At 48.5% G+C, this 14,111-nt stretch overlaps 1 long non-coding RNA gene across 1 annotated transcript; it reads right to left on the bottom strand.

Annotated features, from left to right (window-relative positions):
* Positions 1–2,694: 2,694 nt before the first annotated feature.
* Positions 2,695–11,228, bottom strand: LOC134481019 (uncharacterized). Its single transcript, XR_015633758.1, has 2 exons — positions 11,120–11,228; positions 2,695–3,033 (listed from the first exon to the last, which is right to left on the bottom strand). It is a non-coding gene; the product is annotated as an uncharacterized LOC134481019 (long non-coding RNA).
* Positions 11,229–14,111: the final 2,883 nt, after the last annotated feature.

The following is a 14,111-nucleotide window of genomic DNA, read 5'->3' as shown; positions in this document are numbered from 1 at the left end:
CTGACATTTACCACTGTCCCAGCCCAAAACTATGTCACCACCCACCCCATCCCCGCACCCCCACCCCATCCCCCGCTACCCCACTCCATCCCCAATTGACTGTGGCCACCTCCTGAGCATGGACTGGACATCACTTAACCCGGAGTCCCCATGGACCCAGAACACCACCCAAAGAGTCACAGGAAGGACTTTCATACTCAGAAGACACCTTTCTGATCATTCTGATCAGCACCAGTCGGAGGAAGCGTGACTTAAAAGACCAGACAGACTACATTTGCTTGTCTCCTTTGCTCTGGAGCTGGGGCCACAGGCAGGGAATGCAAACAATGTGGCCATGCCAGTCCCTGAGAGGTCTGGAAATGCTTTTCTAATTGAGCTGCAGGCTGCCTGGAGGGGAGACAGGGATGGAGAGCAGTGAGGGCTGGAAGGGCAAAGAGGAAGAAGGATGTCTGGTACCTGCCTGGGTGCTTTGAACCCTGGTGAGCTTTGAGACACCCCCACCCTAAGGCACCACCTATGGTGGTGAGAGAAGGGAGGGGCAGGGATCTGTCCCTGTTAGAGGTTAATCCCTGAGGTGTTTCCTTCATTGGAGCTCCTGTTTGTTCCCATTCATGGGGCCACCTTGAACCAATATACTTGCTGTGACAGGAAATGTGTATAGGGATAAGCTTGGAAACTTCTGCAGAGTGTTTGTGGAGCGCTAGACATCCCACCCCACCACAAACATGGGCGGTAAGGGGACTTACATTTTTAATACACTAGGATACACACACACATTCTACTTGGGCTCTCTCTCCTTCTGTTTTCCATCAGACAGCTTTAGCTGGTCTCTGGCTCTTCAAGGCCTCTGGTCCCCCACTCTTGTTTGTATTTTGGGGGCGACATCAAACAAGAGTGGCGACAATTGGAGCATGAGTAAGATGACGCCCTGCACCAGCTTAGTAGAAGGCACAGCTTGGGAGGACATTTGGCATGGCTGGCTGTCGAAGATTGAGGGGGTCGCTGTAGCAGAGGTGACTCACAAAGCCCCATGGGAAAGTGTTGCAGTCTCAATAGGTTAGAAAGCGGTTCCTTACACTCACAGGAACTCACAGGGCTAGTCAAAGCTTTCCCCTCCCTTTACCTGGGACCTTCTTAAGGAATAACTATTCAGACAAACTTTCTATTCCTCTGTTCCTCTCTCAACAGTCTGAGGAGTATCAACTGCCCAGAACGAGGAGTCTGGCTAGCATCAGGAGTCTAGCATCAACTAGCTTAGAACCAGGGGCCAAATTAGAGATGAGCTTCCTCTCCAAATCTGAAGGGCCAGGGACACTCAGGAGCAGAGAACCAGAGGCCAGTCATCAGGACACTCACTGAGCCATGCCAATACTTAGGGTTCCACAGTTTATTTATTTATTTATTCTTTAAATATTTTATTTATTTATTATATATGAGTACACTGTAGCTGTCTTCAGACACCAGAAGAGGGCATCAGATCTCATTACAGATGGTTGTGAGCCACCATGTAGTTGCTGGGATTTGAACTCATTACCTCTGGTAGAACAGTCGGTGCTCTTAACCACTGAGCCATCTCTCCAGCCCGGGGCTACACAATTTAAATACCACATTTAGACATTTAAATGTTTGCTGTGTGAGCCAGGCTGGCCCAGACTCCCAGCACAACAAACAAAGGGTTAGGATAGCAAGGGTCTTTTGCCTGGAGTGGGGAAGTGGGGGTGCATCCAAATTTAGGGTGAAAGCTTTCCCCCATGTCCTCTGGGGCCTGGGACTAGAACAAAGTCACCAGAACCTTTGAAAAGAAGATGCCCTTGGGTCCCAGACAAGATGGTGAGCACTAGACAGATGTGTTCAGATTTGAGTGTGCACCTCAGGGATGAACTGGCATGGTTTTCCTTGAGGAAAGGCCCAGAGGCCTGGCTCAGAATCACCTGCCTGCCATTAACTTTGGGAGAGATGATCCCACAGATAACATTTCTCCCTACCAACAGTCTAGTCCTGTGTAAGAAGCTGAGGATAAGCTCTTGGATCAGATGAACAGCACACAGCAGCTCTCTGTCTTCCTGCAGAGGGAAGCCAGTGTCCCCAAGACAAGGACTGTGGCATACTCCCACACCCCTCTCCAGACACATAATAGCAGGTGTGACCATCTTCTTATACTGCCCTTATAGCTGTTTCTTAGGAAAAGAACTTGGATCATTAGGAGAGGAGACAGGGCTACATTCCCAGCCATTCTTGCAGCTGGAGTGGTCAATGAGATGTGAGCAGAAGTCACCAGGTGGTCTTCAAGGGGGCTGACTTATTGGATGGGGCCTCATGGCGACCCCTGCATTTTCCTACTTCCTTTCTGGAAAGCACTGAGAAGGCAGGGGCTTATGGTCATCTTGGCCCATGAAGCCATAGAGCCAAGAGCTCTAGGATGCTTGATGATCCTGTGGACTGCAGCCTCTCTACACATGTATTCTCAGACATCTCTGCCAATTGTGCCTGAATCTGGCAAAAATCATGGTGACTAGGATGTGGTTGGTCTGGGCCAGGCAGACTTCCTTACACACACTCATACACAGTGAACCCCTGATGCCTGGAGACGCACACAGGTTGTCTGTGGCCTAGGGGGTCAAGCTGGGGCTGAGCCTGGCAAAGGCAAGATGTTAAACAGTGAGTGTCTGTGCTTTAAAACAACAGTCTTAAAAGAAAGAAAGTCTCACCTTAAATTAGGGATCAGTTTGAGCCCTCTGGCTCTGAGGTAGGAGCCAGAGATGTCCTGGCTGTCCTGGGTGGAGGTGTGCGGGGTGTTGGGAGAAGTGGCTTCTTGGGCAGCCTCTTTCAAGTGTCTCCATCCTTTGGACCCATAGGGGGCACTAAGGAACTGTGGATCTTGTCTTCTTTCTAGCCGAGGTCTGTGCTAAGACCTCCAGACCTTCAGCCATCCCTGGAGGAGCTGTGGAAGAGGGATGAGGGCTAGCGCAGGGCATGACTAGGTTCTAGTAGATGGAATGAAGTCTTCTCTCACCTCCCATCATGCTTAACGATCTAAAATGTAAAAAGGGGAGAATATGTGATTCAAAAGCCCGAAGACAAAACCACTGACCTCCCAACTCTGTCACCCCACCATAGGGGCGGCCTTCTCCCTTCCAACCCCCACCTTAGATTAGGAAGAGGCCTGGGAGACCACTCACTTGGCAGCCGAGGAAAGAGAAGGCCCGCAAGGCTAAGCAATGAGTGCAAAGTGAAGCCAGCCACCAGCCGCTGCTCTGGGACGGTAATCTCGGTGTTCCAACTTCCAGTCTAGCGGCGCCCCCACCCCCATGCCCAACACGCCCCCTCCACTGCCTGGGCCACATTTGTTTTCTTTTCCGGGCCCTGGGGGACTCTGGCAGGGCTGGGGGTCTGATGTGAACTGGAATCTGTTCAATTTCACCTCTCATTGCGCCTGCCAGCTCCGCTGACGGAGGCAATTAGAACCAGACATCCCACAAGGGCATTCCAGGAAGCTCTCTTAAAATTCCACAGCGGCTGGGGACTTGCCTTTTCCTGCAGGGATCATCTGGTGTGTAAATAGCTAGTTGTGTAAGACACGGGATGGAAGGAGGGAATCTCTCTCCCTCTTACACACACACACACACACACACACAACACACACACACACACACAGACACACACACACACACACACCCAATACGCATTCATCCACAGAGAGACAAAAAAATCCCAGCAACCCTATTACTTTTAACCTTCTGAAGGGAGAAGTTAGGAATTTACAGGCCTCCCCTGGGAGCATCTAATTGCTTGCTTCCTGGGATGGCTGCCGTGTTTGCCTTGGACGGTGGGTGGCAGGGACACTGGGGAACTAGGGCAAGACGTCCCAGGCTCTCTTCTACCCACTGCAGATGGCTGTTCCCCACTCTCTCCCCCGACTTCTCAGGGATAGGCTTGTAGGGGTTGGAGGTCAGTGTAGCTAGTAGTCATATATAACTACCCGTGGTCACGAGGAAGCCACAAAGAGGAAATGGGAAGGTGAAACTCTGGCTCAGAAGCTGTCTATTTCCTCTAACCCACTTTACACCCCTGCATTGGAAACGGGGCAGCCCCGGGGGCCAGGAGCCAACAGGAGCCCTGTTTTCCAAGCTCCCATTTCTCTGTTGTCACTTGAAACCTGGCTTTGGCCAACAATGTGCTACTGTGTAAGCAGACCCACAGAACCTTTTGTGGGAGGCACTGAGAAAGAGCTTAAAGGTATTGGGAAGACAGCTGGGGAAGTATGTCTACTTCCTCTCACCCACGGGGGGGTGGGGCGCGGGGATGGGAGGCAGCTTCTCATAGGGACTTAGACGAGGCTAGCAGGGATGGCCTTCTGTCAAGTCTACATTCCCCAAGCTATAGAGCCCATCTCTTTGTTCCCCAGCCTGGGGTGCTGTCATCACCAGAGCACAGCCCCTCCCAGCTCCTCCTTTGACACTGGATTTTGGTGTAATACGGTATCTAAGTAGGAACAAAACAATTCTAAAGAACTAATTGCTATGAGGCTTAACAGACAAGCTAAAAACTCTGACTGCCTTCACAAAGATGTCCTGGGCTTTGGGATGAATTGGTGACTAGTCACTAGTTGGGGGTGGGTGTCTTCCTTTTGAAATAGGGTCTTCGGTGTGTACCCCAGACTGGATCTTCCTTCCCATCCCACACTCCCAGTTCTGGGGTCACAGATGTGCCACCAACCCTAGCTCCGGAGCCTGCAATCGGTGACAGCATGTTACTGATTGAGTTTTCCTCCGTGCTTCCGGTTCACCGGTGATCTCTGCTTCCTGATGTCTCTTAGGTCTCTGTCTGTGTTCCAGATGCAGCCGGAATCACCAGACCAGCACTCAGGGAGGGAGGGGAAGAGGAGGATTCACTGAGCCAATTAGCTGGTGGTTTTGGTGTGTGGAAGGGAAAGATTGATTTATTTGTTCACTCGACTCCAAAGACTTAATGTTGAGTATTGTGTAGGGCAGAGAGGAGAGGGTGACGGAGGAGAGGGACACAAGGCTTCATCGTGAGGAATTCAAACTTAAGGGCTGGTGGGTGGCTCTAATTAGCTCTAATATAGAGACAGAGCCTTACAAGGAAAGGAGGACTAGAGGTCAGGACAGAGGGAATCACTTCTGTTGACAGTAAGTGAAGAAGGATTGCTGGAGTCCGTGGCATTGGAACTCTGAATTGGTCTATGCCATGCAGGAGTGGGTGAGAGGACAATCCAGTGTGGGGTGGCAGCAGGGAAGAGAGTGATGGTTGGTTAGGTGACCACAGAGGGTCACATTGGTTGGTTAAACTGATTGGAGTCAGAAAGAGCAGTTTGAGCCATCAGGTTTGGGGAATCTGTTTTGACTTTGTGAGTGGACAACACATGGGCACAGCTACCCTCGGGAAAGGTCAGCAGCAGCGTGTGCAGGGTGCATACACGCCACCCTAAAGCATGGGGCGGGGTTGTGGACTATCTGAGCTCTGCTGAGTGAACATCACTCCTCCCCTTTCGGCATGAATCTACAGCTCTCAGAGAGAACTGTGGTCCTGGGTTTAAATGGGTCCGAATCAATAGTGGTCCTCAGCAGGATGGAAACCAGGTGCCTTTTCTGAGGGTGGGTGCCCCTCTGAGGCTGAGGCTGGGTGCCTCTCTGAGGCTGGGTGCCCTTCTGAGGCTGAGGCTGGGTACTCTTCTGAGGCCGGGTGCCCTTCTGAGGCCAGCCAGCTCTTTTGCTCTTCATTAATATTTGTTTTTAGTTTATATTTATGTGTCTCTCTGTGTGTGCTTACACACACACATATGCATGTCCATGGATACCAGAAGATGGTTTGAAGCCCCCTGAAGCTGGAGTTGCCAGAGTCTGTGGGCCACCTGATGCAGGTGCTCGAACCGAACCTCAGTTCTCTGGGAAAGCATGCAGTGCGCTAAGATCGTGAGCCGCCTCTTGTTTTGTTTTGTTTTTTTTTTTTTTGTTTCTTTTTTTTCTGGAGCTGGGGACCGAACCCAGGGCCTTGTGCTTGCTAGGCAAGCGCTCTACCACTGAGCTAAATCCCCAACCCGTGAGCCGCCTCTCTAGTTCAGCTTTACGCTTCACTTACGTCTTTAAAAATCCATACATACGTGAGTAACAGCAGCTAATGAAAGAAGAGGGCATAAATTTGAAAGAGAGCAGGGGGAGTAGAAGACAGGGAAGAGGGAGATGGTGTAATTGTATTAGAATCTGGAAAAGTAAAAGAAATAATTTGTTTGTTTTTTTTTAAAAAACAAAGAGGTAAACTTGAAAAAGTTGTTAAAAACAAACAAAAACAAAACAAAATTTTAAAAAAAACGAAGAAGTTCATATAAACTGTCATCGGTAGAATATCTAGACAGTGAGTAAGTGGTCTTCGGCCATCCTAATGCTGCCACCCTTTGATATGGTTCCTCACGTCATGGTCACCCCCAACCATAGCGTTATTTTTGTTGCTACTTCATAACCGGGATTCTGCTACTGTGATGAACTGCAATGTAAATTATCCGATATGCAGAATGGTCTTAGGTGACCCCTGTGAAAGGGTCATTTGACCTCTCTAAGGGGTCACAACCCGTAGGTTGAGAACCTCTGACCTAGGTGGTGACTCCATTTTCCCCCACTGCTCCTCTGTTAGGAGGCTGTTTATCAAACGTCTCCAGTGAGGGAGAGCTCACTTCCTCATGGCATAGTGCAGGAGCAGGTCGGGCCCCACCAAGAGAATGGGAAAGACCCTCTCCCGTAGCTATGACCCACGCCCACACCCCTGCCCACTCATGCTCCTCATTAACTCTGAAAGAACACCTGGGTATATTCGATAGCATTTGAAGGGGAAACCCCCCTTTCCCTAGAGCTGTGAGTGTCGAAGATTCCTAGGGTATAGATATAGAGTAAAGGCTGTTAGAAGTGTTTACTGCTCATGCAGAAGATCAAGGTTTCATTCCCAACACTCAGAACCTCCTATAATTCTAGTTCCCAGGTGTCCTTATCCCTTTTCTGACTTCTGCCGGCTCACGCACACGCAAGCTCACATACACACAGATAACAAGTAAAGACATAGTGATATGATCCATTTGAGCGGCACCGCTCAGCTTCCAAAGCTCTCTCACGGGCTTTCTTCGTCTCGAGTTCACAAACCTGGTGTGAGCAACTTTGTGTTTCGGGAAGCACAATCCCTACAAAGGCTTACCCCGGGTTTAAGTACCCAGTTAAGGTCAAAGTCAGGCTCCTTGTCCCATTTCTTCTGATGTCAAATCCCCAACTTCTAAGTAAACCAGGGGACAAGGGTGTCCTAGTTAAGGTTTCTGTTGCTGTGACAAAATGCCATGATGAAATCCAACCTGGGGAAGAAAGGCTTTAGCCCAGCTTGTGCTTCTGCATCATAGTCTGCCATTGAAGGATCAGCCGAAACTCACAGCAGGAACTTGGAGGCAGGGACCCAGGCAAAGGCCATGGAGAATTGACACTTACTGGCTTACTCCTTATTGATGCACTCAGACCACTTTCTTATAGCACCAGGGATGGCACCACCTACACTGAGGGCTGGGCCCTCACACATCAATCACTAGTTTTTAAAATGCCCTGTAGACTTGCCCACAGGCAAATCTTATGGAGACATTTTCTTGAGAATCTTCTTCTCAAAGGAATACTAGATGGTATCAAGTTGAGGGAAAACTAGCCAAGAGGGAGGGAGAGGTACCCCTAGGTACCAACCTTCAGGTATTGTTTACCTTTGTTTTATGAAGTTCATTATGGGTAAACAATTAGTTTAATCACACACACACACACACACACACACACTCTCAGGTACAAACATAAACCCAAGGGGATATTTCAGATTAAGCAGAAACACATGACTAGCAGGGTTTTTATTTGTTTGTTTGTTTTTGTTGTTCTTGTTTCTGTTTCTCTGTTAGAAGTATACCCATGGTCTCAACCTCAGAGAAGTTGCTGCAAAACGGGAAAACTAGAATGCCCATAGCTTTCTTATTTGAACAGTATTGTGTGCCAGTAGGGTCAGGTGATCACAGGCCTTGCCCTTGATAAGAAGAACACTACTTTGCTGGTTCACTCTATGTGACAAGGAGAAACACTTTCCAACCCCTCCGCCCCCAGACCCTGAGAATCAGGCAAGAATCAGTCACATAGAAAGCTTCTAGATAACACTGTCTAGGCGGCCGAAAAGGTCAAAGAAGAATATTGAAAGGAAGAGGGGAAAGACAGCAAGCAGGGTGAAACTGTGAACTGGGTGGGAAAGAGTCAGATGCTCCAGAACAATGGAGGAATAGCAGGACTCTATCAAGCACTTCCTAAGAGGGCCCAGGATGTGGAGGCACAAGACCTGGGTTTAAGTCTGTCTCAGCACTCGTTAGGTAGATGACCTTGAACCAGTGTGGTGCCTTGGGGAGACTCACTTCCCCAGTGATAAAGTGAGAAGACTTCTTTACCCTGCCATGTAGTTGCGTTTTGTGAAAATGTTTAATATCCTTACCTGTGTTGATTAGTTTTTACTTATGCATGTAGCTACCACGTGTTGTACAAGTATTGTGCACATGGAGAAGGCAGGCAGCCCTATTTAAAGAACAAAGTTTGCAAGGTATGGAGGCACAAGCCTTTAATCTCAGTACTCAGGAGTAAGGAGGGGGCAGATGGATGGATCTCTGTGAGCTGGGGGCTAGCCTAGGGCACCAAATGACTTCCAGATCAACCAAGGCTGCTACATAGTGAGATCTTGATCTATACCGAGGACAGAGGGTTAGAAAGCGAATCCACATTTTGAAGTCTGGAATAATCTGTGAGGGCTGCTGACATTGGTAAATGAAGCCATCAACAAGATGAATAGGGGATTTGCTATTCATCATTTTGGCTAGCTGTTGATGGAAAGTTCTGGAGAGCACACACTACTATCAAGATTAAGTGGGGAGGGGAGTGAACAGACACGATTCAGAGATAGTAACTCTTCTTCAAAAGAGAGGGGTGGCAGCCTGAGGCTTGAGACATCACTGCTTGCGATGGGGACTACCTGAGCTGTTTAAGAATCCTTCCCTTGCACAGAGCTGTGGGGCCTTGTTGCCTTAGCCAGAATACAAGACAACAGAAGGCTTTTCCAATTATGTATTAGCCAATCTCCTCCTCTACTGGGAGCCTCAAGATTCTTAGGGACTGGTGAATGTTGCAGGAAGGATTGTGACTTATTTAAAAAATTCCAAACATGCCCTTAGGGAACAATGTGTCCTCACAATGAGCCTTTATGCATGTCATATTGTGTCAAGTAGTCATACTGGTCAGAGGTCCTGCTGTGAACTTTGATAGACATGAAGAGAAGTGAGAAGGAGTGCACTGCTCAAGTTCAATGTGCTTAGAAGCCAAGTTCTCCCAGACACAGAGCATGAGGAATGAGAGCACAGGAATGGCCCAACAGTTGAAGGAGCCTGGCACCGAGCCTGCCCATCTGAATTTTATCCCAGCGCCCACTCTAAGGGAAGTGAAGAAGACTGACCACCACAGACATACTATGCGTTTCCACCCTATTTAAATAAGAGTTGTAAAATATTTTAAAGAGGAAATCAAAAACAAAACCCTAGGACTGGGAGATGACTCGGCAGTTAAGAAAGAGCACTTGTTGATTTTCCAGGGGACCTAAGTTCAGTTCCTAGCACCCATATCAGGTGACCCACAACAACCTATAACTCCAGTTCCCAGAGGTCTAAAGACCCTGGCCTCCTATAGCATCTGTGTTCACACACACACACACACACACACACACACACCCCACACACTCACACTCAGATATAGACACCTACACATAATTAAAATAATAAAAATAAATCTCTAAGTAATAGAAAAACCCCACAGATCGTGTCTAGAACAGTTACAGGTATCATAAAAAAATTGAAGGTGTAACTGAAAGAGTTGGTAAATCTCTACTCGACTCGAACACCTTTTGCAATTGAAGAACAGCTAAGTGGGTAAAGAAACCTGACTAAGATCACAGGGTCAGGATGTCAAGGGCAGACCTAGAACAGAGGACACTAGGCCCATGGGCAGGTCACTGTGCTCGGTATCCTTGATAGTCTTGAAGTCTGCCACCTGGGCCAGAGGAACAGGAAACCCACATTGCAGTGACAGACAGACCGATTAGCCAGCCTTTTCCTTGGGCTTTGTTGGCCTCCTTGGCTCTCAGGCCTCCGACTCACGGACAGCTTGTGTTTGGGGGAAGTTTTCCCAGGCAGCAGAAAACTGACAGTAGGAACACCCTGGAAATTCCAGGTTGAGGGGATGATTCAAATCAAATGTCCAGTAAGGGAGACAGCAACGCTTCCCAGAATTGAGGCTGAAGAAAAACAGATGACCTATCAGCCTGCCATCCCAGTCCTGACACCGGGAGGCACAGTCGCCAGCGGAGGCTAAGGAAATCACTTGTCAGTAGCACTAAGCGTCAGCAACAGTCTGCAAATCAGGCACAGCATAAATCATTGTCTCCAAATACAGGCGTTCTGCGTGGAGGCTCAAGCCATGAGCTATGGAAGAAACACTCTTGGTTAGAGCGCACCCAAGGTTATCAGTAAATACGGGCACACACTTTAGCTTTTCATTAGGTATATGAACTCTTGGGAGGGTCAGCAGGGTAAATTTGAGTTCACAGTGGCTCCAGGGCCTGTGTTTTCGCTTGCAAAGGCTAGAGGTTCCTAAAGGTAATAACAGCGCATGTTCCCACTGGGGATACTTAACTGCCTTCTCTGCTTGGGGGCTCTCATAATTTAAGAATGTATGGCTGAGCCATGAAGGCCTCTCCTCAAGTCTCCAGTTTCCTCAGATCTGAGAGCCATGCTGGCTCTACTTTCTTCCAATTAAGGCAATGCTCTCTGGTTCTGGCTGCGTACGATGAATAATTACATGGGCTTTTGCTTGCTTGTGTCCTTGCTTGCATTTGTTCGCCTGTTCGTTTGTTTTGAGACACAGTTCCACTAAATTGCTCAGGTCAGCTTAGAATACACCATGTCATAGGGTTTTTGCTGCTGTGAGCAGACACCATGACCAAGGCAACTCCTATAAATGACAACATTTAATTGGGGCTGGCTTACAGGTTCAGAGGTTCAGTCCCTCACCATCAAGGCAGAAGCACAGCAGTGTCCAGGCAGGCATGGTGCAGGAGGAACTGAGAGTTCTACATCTTCACCTGAGGGCTGCTAGAAAACTGACTTGCAAGCTGCTAGGAGGAGGGTCTCTGAAAGCCCGCCCCCACGGTGACACACTTCCTCCAACAAGGCCACACCCCTCAACAATGCCACTCCCTCTAGGCCAAGCATACTCAAGCCACCACACTAAGCCACATCTAAGGCTAGACTCAAACTCACGAGACTCATAGTCTCCCTATCTAAGCACAGTAAGAGCTGGGACCTGTATCACCAAGCCTGGCTCAAAACACAGCTATTGCTTAGAAAACACAGAGTGGAAACAGTCAGCACAGCTGCACATTTGAAGGATGTAGACTCTGAAAACCTGAGGTCTACTTGAACCTGACAGCATCTCTGAAGATAGGAATGACCTATAAGGATCCTGGGGTGGAGAGAGGTCACTCGGTTCCACAAACCCCAATCTCCAACTGTAACCCAGGGGAGGTATGGCCCGGGTGGTACAAAGATGGCGCTCGGGATACACTGTCCTTCCTTATACTAAGTGGGAGTGGTCTTTACTTTTCAATGGCTATGAGGAAAGCTGCAAAGGGAGAGGTATTTCCTGCAGCGAGCAGAGTTCTGAAAGTCATCCAACAAACATCCAATATCAAAAACTACTCCCCACAAAACTGTACTGCAGTGGGGTTGGGGATTTAGCTCAGTGGTAGAGCGCTTGCCTAGCAAGAGCAAGGCCCTGGCAAGGCCCTGGGTTCGGTCCCCAGCTCCAAAAAAAAGAAAAGAAAAGAAAAGAAAAAACTGTACTGCAGTAATCTTCCTTGAAGTAGCGACCACTGGTCTTTTTCCACAGACCCATGTGCCAGTGACGCGGAGGTCAGCCAAAGCTTCAGAAAAGCAAAACCTTTTCCTGCTTTGACCCCTTGGGGCCTCCCACTGTCCCTTCCTTGGCCCCGATGGGTCTTGCATGGCCTGGTATCTCCCTTCCTCCTGGACCCTGATCTTCCTGGTCCAACCATGCTCTTCTCCCTTCGGGCTCACCTTCGCCAAGGTTCTTCCTCCCACAGGATCCTTCAAACATACCGTTCCACCAACAAATACCGTTCTTTCTCCTCATAACCCTATGCAACACTTATTTGTCCCTTACTCCTGAGTCACCCCAGGGAAAGACATCTTCCACGTTCAGCCTATATCAAGCTCTCTCTGTATAACCACGTAGTGCTCCACTCTGTCTCCTTCACAGTGTTGGAATAGACCCACTTTAATTTTGTGTGCTGTTATGCAGTTAACCTGTGACTCTTCTAAAAGACCTCGAATCATGACCATTGTGTAAAAGGGACTTTTAAATACATTTGTCAGAATGGAGCGAGGGGCCTCATGCTTGGCCCCTGGAGGGTGCCTATTACAGCAGCTGAATGAGGTAGAAAGGAGCAATAGACCCAGGTCAACAGAGCTGGCACCGGTTGCTGGTTCTTCCTTGGTTCCCTGGCAAGGTCTTGTCTTTGGAGGCATGAGGTCTCGTGCCCAAGGAGGGACAAGCCAGCCTCCCATGCTACTTGTAGATGCTAACTTTGTGTCTTCACGGCTGTCTGGTTTTGAGCCTGCTCTCTAAGTCTTAGAAGTTTAGAAGTCTGCAAGGGCTCCAGCAAACCCAGTGGCAGTGACAATGGAGGGGAGGCAGAGAAAAAGACATTCAGGCAAAATAATGACCGTCTTTCTCCTAGTGTGGTCCCTGTACCACCAGCGTCATCACTTGGGAACCTCTTGGATGCGTACACCTCCAGTCTGTGCAGATAGAGTTATGAGGGTGGGCCCAGGACACTGCTAGGAATCTCTCCAGGATATTTTGATACAAGTTCCAATTGGATTAGAGGCCAAGGGCACATGAGGCAGAGAAGGCACAAGAGGAATGCTGAGAACCCAGGGTGTTAAAGACCTTCACCTCCCTGTCTCTGGTAGCATAGGGTCCTGACTTATAGGAGCTCACTTTTACAGGGGGCATTTACAAGTTTCGATCACAGAAACTCACATCCTGATTTCATGAGATGTCTCAACACAGCTTGAAACAGGACGAGGAACAGGAAATGGAGCCATTCTGTGCACCTGCGTCCTGAAACATCTGGCTATCCTGGCTCTAGGGTGTGCAAGGGGGGTAGCAAACACTACTAAGGAGATCTCCTGGTTTCCTTTCTCCGGAAACATCCCGGGCCTGGGAGATCCATTTGCACCTGTGAGAGCCTTTTCTGTTCTTGTCAAATAATCCAAAGATTTAGTATGCAGGTCCTAGGGGGGCTGAGCAACTCAACCCCTTCAACCCAAAGGTTTGCACAAGAACCCAACATCTGGTTCCTTGGCAGTGTCCTTACCAATGGGATGCACATGAGACCAGAGCTTGGAGTCCAGTCAAACCTTTGCCACACTTTTTGCACAGCCTTTAGCCATTCTCTTTTCCCGTTTGCTTGATTACTGTGTTACACACATATCTGTTGACAACTGTAACCTCTGTGTTTTAATATTTTTTTGTACAAGTCAAGTGTGAAGTGGAAGTGTTCTAAGCAGCATTTGTCACCATTGTCACCATCATTATCTTCGTTCTTATTTAAAAGCTACTATTCAGAGATGGATAGATCTCTGGAGGGCGAGGCTAGGGAAATAACCATTTGGTTGCACACTGTATTTATGGAATACCCATTAAGTGTCAGGCATTGCTTTGGGCACTGGAATGCTGGGGTAAGAAAATCAAAATGTCAACTCTCACAGAGCTAACAGAATCTATCATCTGTAAGTAAATAAATAAACCACCACCACCACCAACAACAACAACAACAAAAAAACCACAATATGAGATTGTTACCCATGCTAGAAAATTAAGCAAGAAAATAGAGTAGTAACAGAGCTGGAGAGATGGCTCAGCTCTTAAGAGTGTCTGCTGCCCTTTCAGAGGACCCAAGTTTGTTTCCCAGTATTC

Source organism: Rattus norvegicus, chromosome 11 (genome assembly GCF_021556685.1).
Source record: "Rattus norvegicus strain SHRSP/BbbUtx chromosome 11, alternate assembly SHRSP_T2T, whole genome shotgun sequence".
Taxonomy (NCBI): Eukaryota; Metazoa; Chordata; class Mammalia; order Rodentia; family Muridae; genus Rattus; species Rattus norvegicus.
The sequence above is the reverse complement of the archived record's forward strand: the minus strand, read 5'-3'. Positions and strand labels throughout refer to the sequence as shown.